The sequence below is a fragment of the Gobio gobio genome (genome assembly GCF_949357685.1).
Source record: "Gobio gobio genome assembly, chromosome: 1".
Lineage (NCBI taxonomy): Eukaryota > Metazoa > Chordata > Actinopteri > Cypriniformes > Gobionidae > Gobio > Gobio gobio.
Genome location: NC_137097.1, coordinates 20,996,659 through 21,019,859, shown reverse-complemented (window position 1 = coordinate 21,019,859; position 23,201 = coordinate 20,996,659).

Below are 23,201 nucleotides of genomic sequence, written 5' to 3'. Positions count from 1 at the left end.
CTGCCTGGCCTTGAACATGGGCTGGTTATATGCAAATTTGGCGAGGCGTAAATACAGGTACTGGTCATATAATTAGAATATCATTAAAAAGTTGATTTATTTCACTAATTCCATTAAAAAAGTGAAACTTGTATATTAAATTAATTCATTACACACAGACTGATATATTTCAAATGTTTATTTCTTTTAATTTTGATTATTATGACTGAGAACTGGATAAAAAAGTTTGTAGACAAACTTTAAGTTGACTTGAAAAAGCTAGACCAGAAAGTTTGAAAAGTTTGAAATAGTTTGAAGTTTAAAATTTGAAATAGTTTGAGTTTATAGATAGATAGATAAATATGTAGCCAATGGTGCTTTTCTTTAGAGGTTGGTTTTGGCTCACGTGGTTTATTTGATCTATAAAGGCAGTGGTTGGCGTTTAGGGTGTGTGCGTTTCACTGTCACGAGTGACGTGTGGTAAGGAGCTGCTGGTTGTGGCTGTATTTTATTGCTGGTGTGGACGGGGGTTTGATGCGCTTGTTTCTTTTAGTGTGGACTGAGGAATCCTGTGGGACTGTTGCAAACCATGATTTGTACTGGATTTTAGTGGCTTGGCGTTTCCCGGGTAACGTGGGATATTCAAACTGGTAAGTTGTTTTAATCACGGAGCCCCGTTTTATTGTGCATTAGCTTGATAGGTCATTCCGAGTTTTGTTATTTTCTACAGTTAACCACGTAGGTAGAGGCCGAAACAGACGTTGCAGTGGGTTTATCGTGAGGGCTTCGGTGGCTGCACGCTCGTATATGGGCGTACCGCTTTCCGTGCAGCAGAGTGGTGCAGACGACCTTGTGACGCGGCGCCGTGTATGACCGGCAGCCAGATCGGTGGTCTAACGCCGGTGAATTATTGACTTATAGCGCAACTGCGTCTCTGGCGACCCGAGTTCGATTCACAACTCGAGGTCCTTTGCCGATCCCGTTCCCGCCTCTCTCCACCCCATGCTTTCCTGTCAAAAATCTCTACTATCCTATCCAAAAAAAAAAAAAAAAGATTTATTGACTGCTACAGAATCGGGCCGGCTTCAGACTGTTACCCTTGCCGGTGGTTTCAGCGACGGACACTGAGTATCAGCCAAGTGGTAGTTTGGATGGCCACAACGTAATCCAATTCAACTGACGTTAAAGGGTAACTAAACCCCTGCTCAGAGCTTAACTCCACCCACTGGCAAATTTTGAAAAATGCTGGAAAAGTGGGCAGAGCCCAGCGGAGACAGAGTGGATGAACCGAGGGCGGGGCTGAGCGGAGGGCGTGCACCTGAGACCCGCAGTGACGGATTGATTGACAGCTGTCAGTTATTAGTCGCAGAGATGGAGAATGACTGGAGTGATGCCAGCTTTGCAACAGAGCGGTCATTTCTCCTACCTTCACCTGAAGTGGAGGAGGGTGGATTGTCTGTAGACACAGACCCGGAGCCTTATCAATGCGAGCCGCTGCTCAAACTGCGTTAACTCCCAATGCTGACGATGCCAGTGAAGCAGCAGCGCAAGAGAACTGACCTAATCTATGAACAGTCAAATCCTTACACTGAATGTCACTAAAAATAGATCAGATATCTGATGTACATACGATGTATTTTCATTCAAATTAACTGAATCAGCGCAGCAGCGCAGGACCAATAAGTTCAGACCTAAAAGCCTATTATAAACAGATTTCCTCAAATAAGTTAGACTATATATGCCAGCACGTTACAGTATTGTTGTTCGTTACCGCCTCCGCGGCAACCACTTGCGAGTCAGGGTTTAAAAGCGCGTCTCATGTATGAAACTTATCTGTACACATGACAGGCGGCAATAATATCGCAAGAAAAGCCTGACGTGTACTGACAACTGCATTATTTAACCGTATTTTCTTCAATGCAATGTTAAAGCAAGTGTCAAGTGAGTATCATTCATAATGTTTCTACTTCATGTAATATGACAGTTCATACTGGAGTGAAGCCGTTCTCATCGTTGGAAGAACCATCATACGTCATACGATGTACCACAACATCCAATAGGAAAATTCAACTTCAGTAGCCACCGTTCAACCTTAGGAGGGCAGCAATTTGGCGGTTTTACACCATATTTTATAGAATTAAAACACTTTATACTCAAATGTCAAAACATTTATTCGAATCAATGAATAGCATTAATAAAGCCCCAGTATTACAGATCATTAACAAAAAAAAGTTGGTTTAGGGTTTAGTTACCCTTTAACGGTTATTCAGTTATTTGTAAATATGCAATTTAATTGTAAAAAATAAATAAAATCAAAGTAGCTAGCTACATTTTGGTAGTAACTTGTAGTTTAACTACTTTCATGTATAAGTAGCTTGTAGCTTGTCAAACTACTGTTTCAAAGTAGGGTCATTATACGAAAACGTGCCATTTCCCACTTTTAATGTTTGATTTTCAAAGTACTGTTTTGAAAATCTTTAAGCCCTTTTTGGATGAAGTAGATCCTTACCTCTCAGGAAAATGTGCGGTGCCATCTCAGTCTATCTTATTTTTTTTATTTTTTTTTTTTTATTAAGGTTTTAAATACATATATAGAACAAATCTGATATACTGTGAAAGATAACCCCCCCTTGTTACATTAGGAGTGTTTGTGAATTGAGAATATTGAAAGTTTTATTTATTTTTTAATAGATGAATACGTTAATTTGTGTATCAGTATAGATCAGTAACCTCAACACATTTTAGCCTATCATTCAGTAGAAAAAAATAAAAAACATGATTTTTGATTCCAATAAGGGTTGACTCGGGGTGACAACCCCACAGAGGTTAAATACCTAAAGAACTGAAGAAACCCCTTGGATGAGAGGCAAAACATCTTCAAATATGGAAGCACCAAGTTGCCCTTCTTGGGTATACAACATGGGTAAGACACACAAAAGCATACTTTCGTCAACCCTGTTACCCTGGAATGGTAAATTTGACGTGCCCCTCCCCTATCCGTGCATACAACCTCATAATTGAGATCTCCAACTCGCTGTGTGACCTCAAAGGGTCCTTGCCACTTTGCCAGTAATTTAGAGCTTGATGTGGGAAGCAATAAAATAACTTTCTCTCCCGGTGTAAATTCTCTCAGTTTAGCACCCCTGTTATACAGTTTCAGTTTCAGTTTCAAAGTTTCAAAGTTTATTGCCATTTGCACAGGTACGTTTCAGTACAGGTACATTGGAATTCTTATGCGTTTCTCAAAGTCAAGTTCTAGATAAAAAAAAATTATGTATAAAAACGAATAATATATATATGCATGCACCCATACATAGCCTGCATACATACATATACGTACACACATATATCTATATTTACACATACACATACATACACACATACACATACGCATAATGAGGTAGAGCAGAGAGCGGCTAAACAATTTTTAAAGGAATAAGCCAAAATACAGAACCGGTGTATAAATAAATAACCTTCCTAGTTTAGATAAATACATATTGTAATAAATAATGGTAATATTGTGCTTACAAGATTAACACTCTAAAAACAATTAATTGCTATTGCCCTAATCATTACAATAATTAAAAACATGGAATCGGATACGTTTTTCCCTCCTTAATGTCTTGTGCCACTAGCCTGACAGTGGCTGGGAAAAAACTTTTAAACAAACGGGCCTTGTGGGTGCTAATGCTCACAGGCCTACGGTGTCTCAAATTATAGCCTGTGTCCACCCATTTAAACAAAGCATAAGCTGGGTGGTGTTTGTCCTTAAGGATGCTCTGGGCTTTTCTTTTGCAACGCTGGGTGTATATAGTGTCCATCGAGGGAAGATTAGAGCCAATAACCCTCTCAGCAGTCTTAATGACCCGTTGCAGTGATTTCCTCTCGGCCAGGGTGGTGTTGCCATACCACACTGTGATCCCACTGGTGAGGATACTTTCAACAAGGCCTTTATAAACATGGGATAGAGGTTGACTTTTAAGACCGGCCTTCTTCAATACCCTAACGAAATGCAGCCTCTGCTGAGCTCTTTTCACTGTTGCAACAGTGTTTTTAGCCCAGCTGAGATTCTCGGAGATATGAAGTCCCAAGAACTTATAGCTGTCACTTCGTTCCACCTCAATCCCCTTGATGGTTAGCGGCTGTAGCGGGGGTGCTTTCTTCCTAAAGTCCAGAAAGAGCTCCTTTGTTTTGTCTATGTTGAGAACAAGATCATTGTCCTCCCCATAGACAGTGACTCTGTGAACCATGTCCCTATATGGTGATTCATTGCCGCCTTTGATGAGGCCAAGGATAGTGGTGTCATCTGCGTATTTGATGACAATATTGTTATTGTCTAAATTGGTGGCACAGTCATGTGTATATAATGAGAAAAGTATAGGGCTGAGACAGCATCCCTGTGGGGCGCCTGTACTCACTGTGAGCTCAGCTGAGACCTTCTTTCCCATCCTCACCACCTGTGGCCTATCTGTGAGGAAGTCTGTTATCCAATTACAAGTGGTAGTTGGTACTCCCAGTTCTATCAGCTTGCCAGTCAGCTTCATCGGCCGGATCGTGTTAAAAGCGGAGCTGTAGTCCAAAAACAATACTCGTACATATGTATTGGGAGTGTCTAAGTGCTGCAAAATATAGTGAAGTGCCAGTGCCACCGCATCATCCACTGACCTGTTTGAGCGGTAGGCAAACTGAAGAGGGTCTGCTGTTTCTGGAACCACAGAGTTAATATGCTGTAGGACCAGCTTCTCCATGCACTTCATGGCAACTGATGTAAGCGCCACTGGTCTAAAATCATTCATTGCAGTTGTGTTTGATAAACAGGCGGGTCTGTTTATCCGGGTCCGGGCCGGGTCTGTTTATCCTGGGCCTGTAACAAATTCTCCATGGATAGCCGCCCCAAAGTGTGGAGTTTTCTTCTCAGGTCCAGGACATACTGAATTTCATTTTTTTTTTCCAAGTTTCCTTTAGGACGTCTAACACCCCGCGTGGTTGACGTCCATAAAGAAGCTTGAAGGGGGAAAACCCCGCGGAGGCTTGCGGGACTTTGCGTACGGCGAATAAGAGAGGTTCTAGCCATTTGTCCCAATTTTTGGCGTCTTCGTGAACAAACTTACGAATCATGGTTTTCAACCGTGCGATTAAACCATTCTACCAGTCCGTCTGTTTGTGGGTGATAGACGCTGGTATGAATCGATTTAATGCCCAGTAATTCGTATAGTTCGCGTAACGTACGTGACATGAACGCCGTGCCTTGATCAGTGAGGATCTCCACTCGGGAGATTAAGCGAAACAGAGCGTCCGCAACACTTTTCGCTGAAATGTTACGGAGCGCTACTGCCTCAGGGTTTCGTGTTGCACAGTCAACTATCACTAATGCAAAGCGATGCCCCCGTGCGGATCGTTCTAATGGCGCGATGAGGTCCATACCAATTCTCTCGAAGGGGACCTGCATTAACAGAAGGGGGCGCAAAGGCGCTTTTGGGGCGGCCGGCGGATTTACCAGCTGACATTCACAAAAAGACGCGCACGTTCTCGTGAATGCCCGACCAAAAGAAACGGGCCATGAGAGGATTTAGTGTTGTTCCCGGTCCTAAATATCCCGCCATGGGGTTACAATGAGCCGCCTGGAAAAGCATTTCCCAGCGGCTTTTTGGTACTAATAATTGGATTGGATTCTGTTTTGTCTGAGTGTCTTGTGTCACTTGATACAACCGATCGTTTATAATAGCAAAATATGGAAAAGAGAGCGGGCAGTCAGGCTGGAGAGATTGGCCATCGATGGAACGGACCTGTTCAAAAGCATGTTTTAATGACTCATCCTGAGACTGTTCCAGGGGAAAGTCATCGCGCTCTGAGAGGATCAGCCTCTCAATTGCGCTCGGTTCCCCTGATTCAGCACTCAGAGATCCTGGCTCAGCCTCTCCCACCTGCACAGCCGCTGCGTTTTCTGGCCTTTTCTTTTCACAAGAGACATCTGCACATAAATATCCCAATAAATCTCAAAAAACTGGCCAATTGGTTCCCAGAATCAGCGGATGTCGGAGGTGCGGGTTAACTGCCACCTCCACATTATGCTTTTGTCCCCTAAATTGAATCATGACTGACACCAGAGGATATTTCACCACGTCCCCGTGCACACACCGCACCTGAACCATGCGGCTTGTATCCAATGCCTCGGGCTGAATCAGGCTTTGGTGGATCGAGGTTTGGTTACATCCTGAATCCACCAAAGCCTGATAGGTACCCCCCTTAATACTCACAGGTATTTGGTACCAGCCAGCCTGACCGGGGGCAGCCTGTGGGACATACGGGACCCGGATCATTGTCCCCACTTCCCTCAGCGGACACCTGTCAATAAAATGCTCCGGGTCCCCGCAATGCCAACAGGCCGGCCCAGACCTACCCGCCACCCCAGTGGTGGTAAGTGGGCCCAGAGATGGGCGTGGAGAGAGCGGGGAAGAAGGAGCGGCATGGGTCCCAGCTGGCCTCGGCCCCGCCCCCCTGGACGGAGCTCGCGAACTCCAAGCCGGGTCCACCCCTCCCTCTGGGTGGAATCCTAGGCCGGCCTGGAGGACAGGACTTGGGGAGAGGGACAGGTTTGGGAGCAGAGGGGGGAACAGGGGAAGAAAGCTGGGCTTCGGCCGACCCGCTATAGAATGGCCCTGTTCAGATCATCAAATACCAGGAGGTTCTGGACAGGGAGTTGTTGTGCCGTGGCCTGCGCCTCACCCGACAGCAGGGGAATCAGCCTAAGTGGCCATTGAACCCGTGCCCACCCACCTGCTTCAGCCGTCTTCTCAAAAAGGTCTACGACCTCCGGGTCATCCTGTGGCCCCATCTTATTCAGGGGCAGGTGGGTGGACGTACTCGGGGCCGCTGGCACCTCTGCCCGAACCTCCCGGTCCATCCAGCTCCGGAACCTCTCGCGATCCTCTTGCTGGGCCTGCACAATCGCCTGGAAGCGGTGCTCCTGGTCACTCCTCAGGTCGAGCAGGGCCTGGTGTTGTTCTTGGTGGAGAACCACGAGCGATGAAATGATGTCCGCAAACGGCGTTGATGGCGGCGGCTGCTTCTTCCTTCCCGGGTTTCGGCACCACGGTAGCAAAGTTCGGTATAGGGAAGGAAGGAAGAAGACAGGGTCGGCTTGACTGAGACTCGTGGTATTTATTATAAAAATCAAAAACTCAAACAAAATATAAACAACAGCTCAGTAAGGTTATTTTCCTCTCAAAGTGTCCTCCAGAGCTTCCTCAGTCCCTCTGTGCCACAAGTCTGCAGTCAGTCTCTCTCCTAAATGTCCTTTTTCAGGTGGCTTTTATCTGGTCTCTCCACGGCCATTACTGGAACAAGGCACAGGTGTTCATTATTTGCACTTAAAGGGGTCATAGAATGGTACATGCACTTTTACAAGTTGATTATACGGAAATGTGTGTTGGCAGTGCCTGTACACAACCATCCTATAATGATAAAAATACATCCAGTGTTTTTTTTTAATCTCCTTATATATTTTCCCCTGTCTCAAATCGAGCCGTCTGACCGTGTGACGTTACACGGTGTAAGCCCCTCCTAAGATTGTTGATTGACAGCAGCGTTTCAACACAGACCCGCCCTGAGCGAGCTGTCATCCGTCCGCCATTGTTGATACGCTGCAGCAGAATGGCGTCTAAGCGATTGTGGTGTTGTGTTGTTGGGTGTAATAACGAACACAGCAGTCATTTTGATGTTCCTAAATCCGAACTGCTGAAGACCCAGTGGCTGCTGAGTTTTGTTTTAGAAGGGAATATTCCCCCCGATCAACGTCAATGTTTGCGCGAATCATTTCTCAGCAGACTGCTTTATAAACGAGCGTCAGTGTAAAGCAGGTTTTGCTAATAAGCTGCTCTTGAAAAAAGGATCGTGTTCCTGCTGCACCTCAGGGAGATGTGAGTGTAACGTTTTATTAACCTTTATATTAATCTTTGCAAATCGCTTGCACGCTTCACGATGAATGAGGCTAAAGTTTACAGGGTAAGTTACATTACGGCATGCTTTCTGTGTATGATGTTCTCAATATAATTCATAATCCCACGTTTATAATGAACAACGCGTTATGTTTGTTATTACAAACTGTGTACTCGGGTGATAAAGTTAACGTGGTAACACTACACTAAGCTTACTTTTGTACATGGTTTATAACGGTGTCTGTTACTGATTAAGAAGTAATGTTAAAAAAAAAATCTTATAACATAACATCAATCTGTCAATGAACTAACACATCAGTAAACACATAGCAACTACGCTACTCTGCCAGTACAAAGATAGATCAAAGTGACATGACGTTAACCAACCATTCAGAAACGTTCGTCATCTGTTCCTGGTCCGACTCCGGTTCAAAATGATAAGGTTGCTCAGATGTGTCCTCAGAGACTCCCGTTGCCATTATTTCTCGAAAATATACCCTCAAATGTTGTCAAGGCAACACTCCACGTGTGTTGTGGTGTTGTGTCGGGTCGAACCGAACGCCCCACAGAGCAGAGGGGGCGGGGTCAGCAAAGCTCATTATCATTTAAAGTCACATACACTGAAATGAGTTGCTGAAAACTGAGCTGGTTTTGACCAGGTAAAATGAGTGTTTTCTTACAATACTAATGAGAATTTTTAATTAAAGTATATTACAAACTTTTCATTTAGACACTAAAGAATCATATTAACTTGTACAAAAATGTCATTCTATGACCCCTTTAACCCGCTCGGACGTGGAATGCAGGATACGTGCTCAGTGTAAAAACGCCCTTTTATTTCGACCTGAAGTCTAATAAAAGTTAAACAGAAAAAAATGGTAGCTTATTTAAACTATTACATCACTTGTTTCAGAATAGTAATGTTAATGTTAGCCCTTTCCCCATTTCTGTTTGCTGCTGCATCCTTTACGTCTATGGCTGCTCTCAATTTTTATATCTATATTTGATTATTCTATATCTATATGTGAGTCCACATCATTTCTTACAAACTCCATGTCTTCTGATAGATTACGTATCTAATGATGTGTCCTTTATTACTCGTGCTGTTCACTTTTAACAATCAACTTATATTGAATGAAAAAATAACATTAGGCCATATTTAAACATCAATATGAAACAAAATACGTTTTAATGGCTACTGAACACAAAACGTTTTACTGGTACTATATTTATAGCATCCAAACAGACATTTGCTAATAAAAGCTTTATTGATGTGACTTGGCTCTTTTACAATTAACACGTTATAATCTGTCCAAAACAGGCCAAGTAAATCTTGTCTAAACAGTTTTAAGTCTATGACATCTTAGGTTACAGCAGTCTTTATATTTAAACACAGACACTAACACAATAAACTTAACTCACAATCAGCGGCTGAATCTGTTGCTCTTAGAAATAAACAGCTTTTCATGAGCTAAATTAATCCAGGATTAGTCCTCAACGTGTCGCAAAATGATGTAGCTGAAGTATATCGCTTCACCTGATGTGTTTATTTGAGTTGATGTGGACGTTGACTCTGTTCTCATGGGTGGCATCAGTATTTGAATCTCAATAGAAAACGCCTGACATAAAACCTGCGCCTGACTCAATAAAACCTGACATTTTAACGTTTCTTTAGACATATGTCTCATGTGTCTACAAATAAACAGAAACAGATGTGACTCAATAAGTGACTCCTGACACAAATGAATTAATTATCAATGTATCATCTTAATTTAAAAAATGTGGTAACTGATGCTTGGGTTTTAAATCTTTAAGTAAAAAACAAAAAGACAATTATTTATCATGTTCATTTTGCAATGGTTCTAGTTTCCAGTCTGATAACACTTCCCTTTGTTGGTGAAATTATGAGGTTGTGTGACGTTGTTTCAGAGAGAAGAGTTAAGGGAGGGTTTAGTAAAGCACTGGAAACACAGCGTGATTTTGAGCTCAACGCTACAGGACAGAGGCTATTAGCCCGGTCCGGCCGGTTGAAAGCCCTGGCTCACACTGGCCCGACTGTCGATAATCTCCACGTCTCTGTATCTTTTAAATCAAAAAGCCTTTTTGTTTATTATATTCTGTGCAGGCTTACAGAGTTTTATGTATTTTAGTTGATACAGATTTATACTTCTGTTGACATGTAAAATTGTAACTAGTTCATTCTTCAGGCTTTGTTATTCCTCTCATAGGCATTATTTGAGAATTCAGGCCTCTAATGTGATTTAGTACTGTAACAATTAGGGATGAGCGAGTACAGCATTATCTGTATCTGTATCTGTTAACCATATGAATTATCTGTATCTGTACTCGGACTGGGCGGGGCCTAACCTGGAAGTGGGCGGGATTTAACCCGGAAGTGGTCGGGTTGTCTTGAAATGGGCGGGGCTTTAACCAGTATGTTATTTTTAATCATGCAATTGATATGGGTTGATCAGAAATTGTTATATTTATTGCTGATTAGAAAACTATTTACATGACAGCATCAGCATTGAGCTTCATATCAATGGTTTTGATATGAAACAAACAAACTATATACAGAACAAGTTTTGCAACAATTAATACAACACATGCGGTTGCAATTATTAAGAAAAATGTAATGAACAAGAGTTTTCATCTAAACATAACTTTCTTTTTTTAAGTTTAAACTTTTTTATGATCAGTGATTTTTTTTTTGGTTCTTTTTTATTTCCACACCAGGTGTGTGTGTGTGTGAGTGAGTAAGAAAGACAGAGAGAGAGAGAGAGAGTGTGTAGCTAATTAATTTGTAATATTATAGTTTTATACCACTAATTCCTTTATTTTTTTATGAAATACAGCAAGAAAGTGTCAGACGCGTGAAGTCAAAAAACTGGTTAGAGCCAGCAGACAGTTAAAGTCCCTGTAAAGTCAAAACTAAACATGTGTTCTGAGTTCCTCACACCACAGATAAATGTGTTATTAACCACCCAGCCAAATTTGAATCATAAAAAAATCCGGGAAGTACATAAAATAGCTTATCAAAAACCTGAAAAAATTAGCAGCATTCTCTGCTCTCAAACGCTGGGGGTGTGTCCGCTACCGGCGCCGAAACCACGCCCACTCGCGGGAAAGCGGCAGTAGAACACAAGACAACACTCACTGATCACGACGCACCAGATGTCGGCGGGACGGGAGGATGAAGGCCTGGGCGGGGGATAGTCGGTTCTGCAGCGGATTATCAGTGAATCCCAGTTGTCTCCGGTGAAAGTTTGTAAAACGATCCGGTGTAAAGTCACTGCAGAGGCAGGTGTCGGTGATGATCCTCAGCTCTCCATCAAGGTTGCTGTTCACAAAATTAATCCACTTCTTCATCGTTTTTGTTTTGTAAGCTGTTATGTAAGTTGTTGACTATAGTAACTAACAGTACTAACAGTAACTCGCGATCGAACTGATGCGAATGTGCTCTAGTTATGATCGTGTTAGGGGAGGAGCCAGGCTCAGTGGCTCCAGTGCGTCATCGAGCCACCGTTTTAGCCCCGCCCAGAAAATCCTGAACACAGCAACGGTGAAAAACTGTTTAACGGTCTAACTTCTGAATTCATTACTACATAGTTCACAGTCTTTGTAATGTGTTTCAGCAATACATTTCTAACATTTATAATGTGTTTAGAAACAAATCTCAGAATTGCCTTTACAGGGACTTAAAAAAAAAAAAAAACTCTGTTGACCGGCAGAGAGAGAGAGTGTGTGTAGCTAATTAATTTGTAATAGCCTATAGTTTTTATACCACTAACTAACTTACTTACTTTACTTTTTTTGCGTGAAGTCAAAAAACTGGTTAGTCAGCAGACGTTAAAAAAAGAAAAAAAAATCTCCGACAGGCAACGCTACTCGCATTCTACCAAGCACCACGTCTGAACAAACCCCACGTTTACCAGAACTCTACTGGTTAATAAGTAAGTACTACAAAAAAAAACGAAATAAAAACAAAACTGAAGCTGAAGAAACCCTAAGCGTTAACGGGAAAGACCCGCGAACCTGAGTGACTGAGGGAGAGACAGAGAGAGAAAGAGAGCTGTTCTCTTCTCAGCGTTCTGTGTGTGAGTGAGCAGAGCGGGACACAGCTAATCTGTATGTGTAGGGGAGGGGCGCTGTGACTAGCCTATCACAGAACGCAGACACAGTCAGCTACCCAATGAGGATTTTTATTCAATCCGAGCACAGATATTGACTCGTATAATACTTGTACTCTGCAAAAATGCTTTATCCGTACCGGATACTCGTTTCAGCCGAGTATCCGGCTCAACTCTAGTAACAATAATCAGCACATTAGACAGCCTCTCAATTCATACCACACTGATGATTAGACCTGTGCCGGTAAACGGTAATACGATATACCGCAATAATGAACATGCACAATATTGTTATCGTGGGCACTTCAAAATACCGTGAATATTTATGTATTACCTATTATTCCGATTTTTAGAATGAATTTTAAGAATACTTTACCCATCAACCGTTTAAAATGAACAATACGTCAAAGAGGAACGAGCACTGATGTAAACAAAACCCAACGTGCATGAGCACATGGTGGAACGAGTGAAGGACATGGCCTTGAATGAAACGCACATTCACTTTCTGACAGCAGAGGGCGCTGACAGAACAGCAGAAATGCAGCCATTTCTCCGGTAATCGCTGGTAAACAAAACAGTTTTCTGTATTCGCTACGGTGATCATCACATAACTATAACAAATACTTAAAGACTTAAGGCTATTCATTTTCAAACTTAAACATTTTATATTTTAATCTGGACTAAATCACATGCCCTAGATATTGTTTGAATATGTTCTGATTGTTATTCAGTCACACACTTTACAATAAGTCTCCATTATTTAACATTAGTTCATTCATTAAGACAATGAAAAATACTTCTAAAACGTGTATTAATCTTAGTTAAATGTAAATTTCAGTATTTAATAACACATAATTAATATCAACAGTTGTAACTGTATTATTTAATGAACCCGAGCTTACACTGACTAACAGTTGTTAGTCTGAAGAATAACTGTAAAAATGTAGCTATTCGCTCTTTGTTGATGTTAATGCATTAACTAGTGAGACCTTGTTGTAAAGTGTTACCTATTGTTCTTTATAATTCTTTAGCACTTTAATCTGTTTTAAATATATGTTTTCTTTATACATTTTTGTGTATTGCTTTATTATATTTAAATGTTTGGTTCTTTTGTTATAAGAAAGTTATTAAACCTGTTATAGTATGAAAACATTTTTTTTGCAACAAATTTCATTATCGTGATAATACCGTATACCGTGATAAAAGCTTCAGCAATTAATCGCAACATGAAAATTTGATACCGGCACATGCCTACTGATGATATATAAAAACAGTTCTCTCATACATGAGTACTCATGTGGCACTCCAGCACATTTTTATATCTAAAACTTTTTCCACAGTGCCCACATGTAAACGGCTTCTCTCCAGTGTGAACTCTCATGTGCCTGTTAAAGTTTCCTTTTCGATTGAAACTTCTTTCACACTGTTGGCAGGTGAACGGCTTCTCTCCAGTGTGAATCCTCATGTGGTCTTCAAAGTGTTGTTTTTGAGTGAAACTCTTTCCACACTGAGTGCATGTGTAGGGTTGCTCCCCAGAGTGAAGTCTCATGTGTCTGTTAAAGCTTCCTTTTTGAGTGAAACTTATTTCACACTGTTGGCAGATACAAGGCTTCTCTCCAGTGTGAACTCTCATGTGCCTGTTAAAGTTTCCTTTTCGATTGAAACTTCTTTCACACTGTTGGCAGGTGAACGGCTTCTCTCCAGTGTGAATCCTTATGTGGTCTACAAAGTGTTGTTTTGTAGTGAAACTCTTTCCACACTGAGGGCATGTGAAGAGTTTCTCTCCAGTATGAACTCTCATGTGGACTTTAAGGTTTTCATGTCGATCAAAACTCTTTCCACACTGTTGGCAGGTGTAGTTTTTTTCTCCAGTGTGAATTCCAATGTGTCTGTTAAAGCTTCCTTTTTGAGTGAAACTTCTTTCACACTGTTGGCAGGTGAACGGCTTCTTTCCAGTATGAACTCTCATGTGGACTTAAAGGTTTTCATGTCGATCAAAACTCTTTCCACACTGTTGGCAGGTGTAGTTTTTCTCTCCAGTGTGAATTCCAATGTGTCTGTTAAAACTTCCTTTTCGATTGAAACTTATTTCACACTGTTGGCAGGTGAAATTACTTCTAGTTCCCTTCTTTTCACCCCGTGAGCAACTAAACGTTTTTTCTCCAGCTATTAAATAATGATTCTTATGTTGATCTTTCTCTTCCATTTGATTCAATACTTCACTCTCCTTTTTCAGCACTATCAGGTCTAAGGCAAAAAGAGACAATTCAAATTAACACCAGTTTAATGGTACAAAGCAACAGACAACAAAACATTTAGACATGTAAAGTATCAAAACCAAAATACAACTAGATCCTATTCCCATGGGAATCACACCAATTATGGAATTTAATGTTGTAATCTAACACATTTGTTTTCTTAGAGTCCTCAATGCCTAACATTCTCTCTTTTATAACTTTCAGTTGCCCTCTCACAGTATGACCAAAGACCAGCTCTGTTAGGCTGAACTTGAGAGACTCCTGCACAGTTTCACAGATTGAGAAATCTGAGGAACACCTTCATCCCACTCAGACCATGTCTCGATGCAGTATTTCCTAATCGTTGCTTTTAAGGTCTGATGGAACCTTTCCAATGACCCCTATCAATAAAAACTGGTTACCAAATAGTGGCATGAGTTAACAATGATGCTGAAACAGAATGGGTTAACATTACCAAATGTCCCATTGTCAACAATAGACTTTGTGACACCCCAATCTCAGAAAAAGGTGAGATACCCAGGTTAAGAAAACTCTGAGAGTTAAAAAAAAACAGAGGAGTGGCAACCCTATCAAGAGCCATGTCTATAGAAGATAACCCTGAGTTTCTACCCTCCAGATAGGATGGTACATTTAGATGCTCTGAGAAGGGTCTTATCTAGAGGTCGACCGATTCATCGGTTTTGCTGATTAATTGGCACCGATAGCTGATTGGTGGAACAACCGGTTATCGGCAAAATCCAAACCGATAGTTTTTCCGTGATGCGTCCGTTGCTGGAGCGGCTGAGAAGGGTGCGCTGTCATTACACAGTACGAGAGCTCTGAGAATGGCCTGCTGCCATTATATAGCACGAGAGCGGCCTCTAGAGGCAGAAAAAAAACCCTCACTGACACCTTGTGTTTACATTCACACGTGAGGCTGCTCTGCACGGAAAGCACACGCTGCACGGAGGGTGCTGACACATCAGATGCGCGTTTAAAACACAGACAGAGAAATGGTATGAATACAGAACACTACAGTACTTGTTGCCAAATCATTATAAAGTAATTCATTTCTTGACTAAATGCTGCATTAACAGTTACATAGCAGTGTGTATGTTTGTCGTCGAAGCTGAGAGGACGCTAACATTAGCAGTACCTCAAGCAGTTAAAACAATGTGATAAAAACACACGCAAGTCAGACCCAAATGTTGCATATATAAAATTAGTGATGTGAGAGCAAACTGTATCGTCACGCTGCCGACAGAAACATAAAACAAAGCAGAAATGCATTTGTTGTTTATTAGATAATCTCCTTCTAAAAAAACAGACTGTTTGGATTTGTATGAAATGTAAACTACATGTTAACTAACCGTTCACAAACCCTTTATGATGACAACTACAGCAAGGACCGTGACGTCGCCCAGCATGGTGCAGCCGGGGCCCCACCCTGGAGCCAGGCCCGGGCTTGGGGCTCGTATGCGAGCGCCTGGTGGCCGGGCCTCCCCCCATGGGGTCCGGCCCGGGCTCAGCCCGAAGGAGTGACGTGGGGCCGCCCTCCTGTGGGCTCACCATCTGCAGGAGGGAGTGTAAGGGGCCGGTGCATAGTGGATCGGGCGACAGTCGAGGGCGAGGCCCCCGACGACCCGATCTCTGGACACGGAATCTGGCTTTAGGGATGTGGAATGTCACCTCATTGGCAGGTAAGGAGCCTGAGCTTGTGCGGGAGGTCGAGAGGTACCGACTAGAGATAGTCGGGCTCACCTCTATGCACAGCTTGGGTTCTGGAACCACACTCCTCGAGAGAGGATGGACTCTTCACCACTCTGGAGTTGCCCATGGTGAGAGACGGAGGGCTGGAGTGGGTTTGCTTATAGGCCCCCAGCTCAGCCTCCATGTGTTGGAGTTCACCCCGGTGAACGAGAGGGTCGCTTTCCTGCACATACGAGTCGGGGATAGGTCTCTCACTGTCGTTTGTGCCTATGGCCCAAATGGCAGTATGGAGTACCCGGCCCTCTTGGAGTCTCTGGGAGGGGTGCAGGAAACTGCTCCGACTGGAGACTCCGTCGTTCTACTGGGGGACTTCAACGCCCACGTGGGCAGTGACACCTGGAGGGGCGTGATTGGGAGGAACGGCCCCCCTGATCTGAACCCGAGCGGTGTTCTGTTATTGGATTTCTGTGCTAGCCACGGTTTGTCCATAACGAACACCATGTTCAAGCATAAGGGTGTCCATCAGTGCGCGTGGCACCAGGACACCCTAGGCCGGAGGTCGATGATCAACTTTGTGATCAGACCTTCGGCCATATGTCTTGGACACATGGGTGAAGAGAGGGGCGGAGCAGTCAACTGATCACCACCTGGTGGTGAGTTGGATCTGATGGCGGGGGAGGAAGCTGGACAGACTCAGCAGACCCAAACGTACTGTGAGGGTCTTTTGGGAACGTTTGGCCGAGCCCCCTGTCAGAGAGACCTTCAACTCCCACCTCCGGCAGAGCTTCGACCGGATCCCGAGGGAGTCTGGAGATATTGAGTCCAAGTGGACCATGTTCTCCACCTCCATTGTCGCTGCGGCCGCTCGGAGCTGTGGCCGTAAGGTCTCCGGTGCCTGTCGAGGCGGCAATCCCCGAACCCGGTGGTGGACACCGGAAGTAAGGGATGCCGTCAAGCTGAAGAAGGAGTTCTATCGGGCCTGGCTGGCTTGTGGGACTCCTGAGGCAGCTGACAGGTACCGGCAGGCCAAGCGGACTGCAGCCCGGCTAGTCGTGGAGGTAAAAAAAAAAAAAACGGGCCTGGGAGGAGTTCAGTGAGGCCATGGAGAAAGACTATCGGTTGGCCTCGAAGAGATTCTGGCAAACCGTTTGACGCCTCAGGGGGAAGCAGTGCCCTACCAACACTGTTTACAGTTTTTTTTGCGGATGATGTTGTCATGTTGGCCTCCTCAGACCAGGACCTTCAGCATGCAATGGGACGGTTTGCAGCCGAGTGTGAAGCGGCTGGGATGAGAATCAGCACCTCCAAGTCCGAGGCCATGGTTCTCAGTCGGAAAAGGGTGGATTGCCCGCTTCAGGTGGGTGGAGAGTTCCTGCCTCAAGTGGAGGAGTTCAGGTATCTTGGGGTCTTGTTCACGAGTGAGGGAAGGATGGAACGGGAGATTGACAGACGGATCAGTGAAGCTTCTGCAGTAATGCAGTCGATGTACCGGTCTGTCGTTGTAAAGGAGGAGCTGAACTGTAAGGCAAAGCACTCAATTTACCGGTCAATCTACGTTCCTACTCTCACCTATGGTCATGAGCTGTGGGTCATGACCGAAAGGACAAGATCCCGGATACAGGCGGCCGAAATGAGCTTTCTCCGTAGGGTGGCTGAGCGCTCCCTTAGAGATAGGGGGAGAAGCTCGGTCACTCGGGAGGAGCTCAGAGTAGAGCCGTTGCTCCTCCACATTAAGAGGAGCCAGCTGAGGTGGCTTGGGCATCTATTTCGGATGCCTCCTGGACGCCTTCCCAGGGAGGCCCCGGGGAAGACCTAGGACACGCTGGAGGGATTATGTCTCCCGGCTGGCCTGGGAACGCCTCTGGGTTCCCCCAGAAGAGCTGGAGGAAGTGGCTAGGGAGAGGGAAGTCTGGGCGTCTCTGCTTAGACTGTTGCCCCCACGACCCAGCCCCGGATATGCGGAAGATGATGGATGGATGTTAACTACAATAAGATTCCATTTGTAACATTAACTAAGGTTAATAAATGCTATGGAAGTATTGTTCATTGTTAGTATGTTAATTTCAACATTAAATTGAGATTTAATTTTTATTTTATCTGGTAACCTTGGTTAATGCACTATGAACTAACATAAATGATCAAGGTACAATATTGCTCATATTAAATGCTGTAAAAATGTATGCATTATGCATAATGCATATAGTTCATGTAAGCTACCTTCCTCATCCTTGTTGAATAGGGACTTGCATAGTGTTACTTATGATATGTATGCATGTTTCTAGGTTATAGGTAAAGAAACAAATTTGATCTGTAATATTTAAAGGGTTAGTTCACCCAAAAATGAAATTTCTTCCATTAATGACTCACCACAATGTTGTTCCAAACCTGTAAGACCTCCGTTCATCCTCGGAACACAGTTCTAAAAGATATTTTAGATTTAGTCCGAGGGCTTTCAGTCCTTTGAATGTAAGTCTGTGCACCCTTTGCTGTCCACGTCCAGAAAGGTAATGAAAACATCATCAAAGTAGTCCATATGTGACATCATTTGGTTAGTTAGACTCTTTTGAAGCTTCGACAATACATTTTGGTCCAAAAATAACAAAAACTAAGACTTTATGAAGTTGTCTTCTCTTCCGTTATCTAGGAATCCGCGTTCACGAGGCCCCAGTGACGCTGCAGACGTAAGACGCTGTGACGTAGTTTGTAGTCTGAGGGAGACGCACGCTGTACTGAGTCTCCCGCAGACTACAAACGAAGCTCTGTCGCACCAGATAACACGTCACAGCATCTTACGTCTGCAGCGTCACTGGGGCCTCGTGAACGCGGATTCCTAGATAACGGAAGAGAAGACAACTTCATAAAGTCTTCGTTTTTGTTATTTTTGGACCAAAATGTATTGTCGACGCTTCAAAAGAGTCTAACTAACCAAATGATGTCACATATGGACTACTTTGATGATGTTTTCATTACCTTTCTGGACGTGGACAGCAAAGGGTGCACAGACTTACATTCAAAGGACTGAAAGCCCTCGGACTAAATCTAAAATATCTTAAACTGTGTTCCGAGGATGAACGGAGGTCTTACGGGTTTGGAGCAACATTAGGGTGAGTCATTAATGGAAGAAATTTCATTTTTGGGTGAACTAACCCTTTAATATTCATATTTATATGTTTTTAATTTGGCACATTTTCATGAATCAGTACTGTTTTTTTTTATATCTTGTTGTAATGTTCAGCACTGTTTTACTTATGTTTTTATTTATACAGTATCCATTTTAAAAACTATCTGTCGATTAATTGGTTATCGGCAAGTGCGGTCCAACCTAGTTATCATTATCTGTAAAATCCACTATCGGTCGACCTCTAGACTTATCATAATTGATCAGTTATTTAATTTGTCAGTAAATTTACATCTTGGTGCCAGATACCACAGCACACCTTCAAGGGTCTTGTGGAATCCATGCCTCGACGGGTCAGGGCTGTTTTGGCAGCAAAATGGGGACCAACACAATATTAGGTCATAATTCAGCTTTGAGAATGAAACCAACCTGTTTGTTCCTCAGTTTCTTCATGTTTCACTCTCAATGTTTCTTCAATCTTCATGTCTTCTCTCTCCTCTTTCTCTGTTTGTTCCTCAGTTTCTTCATGTTTCACTCTCAATGTTTCTTCAATCTTCACGTCTTCTCTCTCCTCTTTCTCTGTTTGTTCCATCTTTCTAATAGTGTCACATGGATCTCAGTTGCTTCACCAGGAGTTTTTCTGTGTGTTTGTCCTGTTTAAGAATAATTAACAGAAAGAAAAATAAATCCAAACTAAATCTCTCCTAGTTCAGTAGTCAATGCATTGGTCAGAGAGTGATAGTTTGTTTTATTTTTATTGAACTTTCACAATTACAGAATTCAACAGTAGGTTTCTTGATACATTTTCACATTTTTGTAAGAATAAATTGAAACATAACAATTGGAATAAAAAGAAACAAAAAAAAGTTGACCTTAAACTTAAAGGACATCACAAACATGTTAAATTCATTTCAGCCTTTTTTTCTTTTTGAAAATTAGCTAAATTGGGTTTTGAGTTACTCCATTTAATTTGATGAATATAACCTTTCCCTAATAGCAAAAACAAATTGATAATATATATTTGTGGCGAGGTGGGCGAGCGAGAGACATGGGAGGAGCGAGTGAGACCAGTGCGTGATTGAGAATGAGCGTCACCTGCGAGGCACACCAGTCCCGAGTCCTCTCATGAGGGAGCCTGGAGGCATACAAGGACAAGCGACACCAGTGAAGGACAAGAGAGGACCAGGCCTGGACTTTACGTTGTGTTGTGTTTTGTTTATGTTTTGTTATGTGTGTGTGCGGCAGTCGTCCGTGAATTTATTTGTTACACAATACCCACTAAGAAATCCCCCAAAAAATGGAGAAAAGATTTAAACAAAAAGAGATTTGTCACTGCATTTATCATTAAGTTAATCAAGGTTATCTAAAAACAAAAGTTTAGAGACTTTACAATTATAAATAATTGCTCTGTTGAATATTTTCCCTAACCATTTATTTTAACTTGGTGGTATCAATTTTGTTCTTAGATGCAGTTTTGACTAGGGTTGGGCGATGTCCCCTAAATTGGCAGTTGACGATGTTTACAGTAAAACATTGTGATGGTCGATGATTAGGGATGGGTCGCGATTTTCGAATATTCGATTAGTTATTTAATTATAGAATATCGAATAGTATGTGCGATTATCGTCCAAAAAAATCCCCATGTTGTCGGTGCTGATGTGGTGCTGACGCGTTCATGTAACCAGAGGCGCTGCCAATAACGCACCTAAAGCTGCCAGTAACGCTCCTAAAGCTGCCAGTCAGCTCTCAGGGTGTTTTATACTGGACACGTTTGCTGCGGTCCGAGTCTGATTGTTCCCTCCGCCTCCGCAGTGTTGGTCTGGTTTCACACTCAACTTGAACCCTGGTGCGTTTGCGTTCATCTTACGTCATCACAGACGTGCACGGGCGTGATAGAAAACAGAACGCGGGTCAATATATTGGGCTTTTTTCAATTAATTTTGTGCTATTATGTGCAGCTGAGTAAACGACACTTGGGTTTACCGTATGTGTGTCGCTTGAAGGCGGCTTTGCTGCTTGCAAACTGACTCTTTTGAGGAGACGGTGAATTGCCATTCATTTGCTGCCCTGATTGCACTCTATGCGCGAATACACTGCAGGCTCGCTCTCGCGATCGTATCTCAGCTAAATCATCAACACTATCATCTCTTACGTGTATGTTATTGAATTAATGACATTGTAATCGGCTAAAACGCATGCGCTGGTTACTTTCTTCCACAACAAGTGCGCACGTACCCGAGTGTTGTTTGCACATTCACGTGAATCGTGGCTCAGCTCCGAGAGCAACCGAACTCCGGTTGTGTGTTCTCGGGTTCGGTACCTCAGTACACACCAAGCTCTGTAGGTAAGCTTTCACATTAGCAATTTTTCATGCTAACCGTGCCCCATTCCGAACTAAAATGCCAGAGTAAAAACGCCCTGAGACAACAGATGAATAACGTCTCGCGCACGCTGTAGACTTGTGGCATTTATCAGGTAACTTGGGGCGATGTCACATTACAGTCATATGTTTCAGCATGTTACAATAATATGGCTTGAGTTGATATAGCCTATTCCCTAATGAAATAAACAGTTTGTTATCATACAGATTGAGAGTGTGAATGGTCTCTCTCTCTGTTTATGTGTGTAGCCTATACATGCGTACATGCGTGCATGCGGGGGAGGAGTTGCGATTTTCGAATAAAAATCGAATAACTCCCAGCGATCTTCGAATATCATTTTTGCTTGAAATGCCCATCCCTATCGATGATATCGTCGTTTTTTTTTGGGGGGGGGGGATAATTAGGTAAATAGGTAGATAATATACTATATCTCTTTACATAAATACTATTTTCTACTTAAAACGATCATTTCGTTATTTTTACTAACCCAAATAATGACTCATCCGCTAGGTTGCACGTGAGGGGGAAAAATAGCTTCCTTCCACTGAAGAGTTGAGCTCTTTTTATTTTAATATATCTTTTTACATAAATACTATTTTCTACTTTTAAAAATTAATTTCGTTATTTTACTAACCCAGTGTTTTGTATGTGAATGCTGTTTCACGTGAATATTACCACAGGAGTGAAGCACAAAGCTTTGTTTAGCCTATAAAGGAAATAATGGTCAGATAGCACTTTTTCATTCTGTTTTGTATCTGGATCTGGTCAATCGATTTTCCGTGAATTTTAACAATAGCCCTAGTCCATTTTATCCCAATGGACATGGACATCTCGTTTCTTTTCCCAAATCTTCACTCACGTCGTACCCATGTTCGCAGGGGATTATAAACGTTTCTTCCTTTCGTTTGCTTACAATTAAGTCTATTATAACTATTCACATCCTTTACTGTGGGAAAGTATAACAAAACACTGTGGGACGAATATTTTTTTTTACTGCAAATTGTATTTAACACAGTTTGTTCTTGTTATTAAACTTAGTAAGGCGCGTCAAGTTTGGTTTTTTTGAATAGCGCATTTCACACACACGCCGCAGTGATTTTAGTTTCGTTTTCTCTGGCAGTGAATAATCAAACAATGCCTAAATGTCTTGACCTTGTGGAAGATAAAATCCGCTCTTCAGACATTTTACAAACAGTGTTGCCTTGCAATATCAGGAGAAAACATGAAGATGAAGATATTCGAGAAGGTCTATCCAGCTTGTGTCCCATTCCTCTCAAAGCGCAGAGCGGTATAGCCTATGACGCATCTTTGCGGGGAAATAGTATGAATCAAATATTTTTCTAACTAATATTTAATTTTCTTATATTCTTGAGGTAACCATTATTTACTGAAAATCGTTTAAATGTTTTATAGGCTGTGTTGTTTCACTGACGGAAGTGCTAAAATAAACACGCTTATGGATGTTTCAGCCTCAAATGATTTCAAAATGTAGGCTATATATATCTGGCATTAGACTACAGTATTTAAAATAGCATATATGCATTAGTTACATTCTCAATTTAATTTACAGAGCAATCCCTGCTAAGTTTTTAGTTTAGTTAATACTATAGAAGCGGATTAGTGTGTGTCGCACTCGCAACGGGGGCGTGGCATCACGATGGTGGCGCTCCATCGTGATGTCGGTCAGCCATCACGATGGACGATGATAT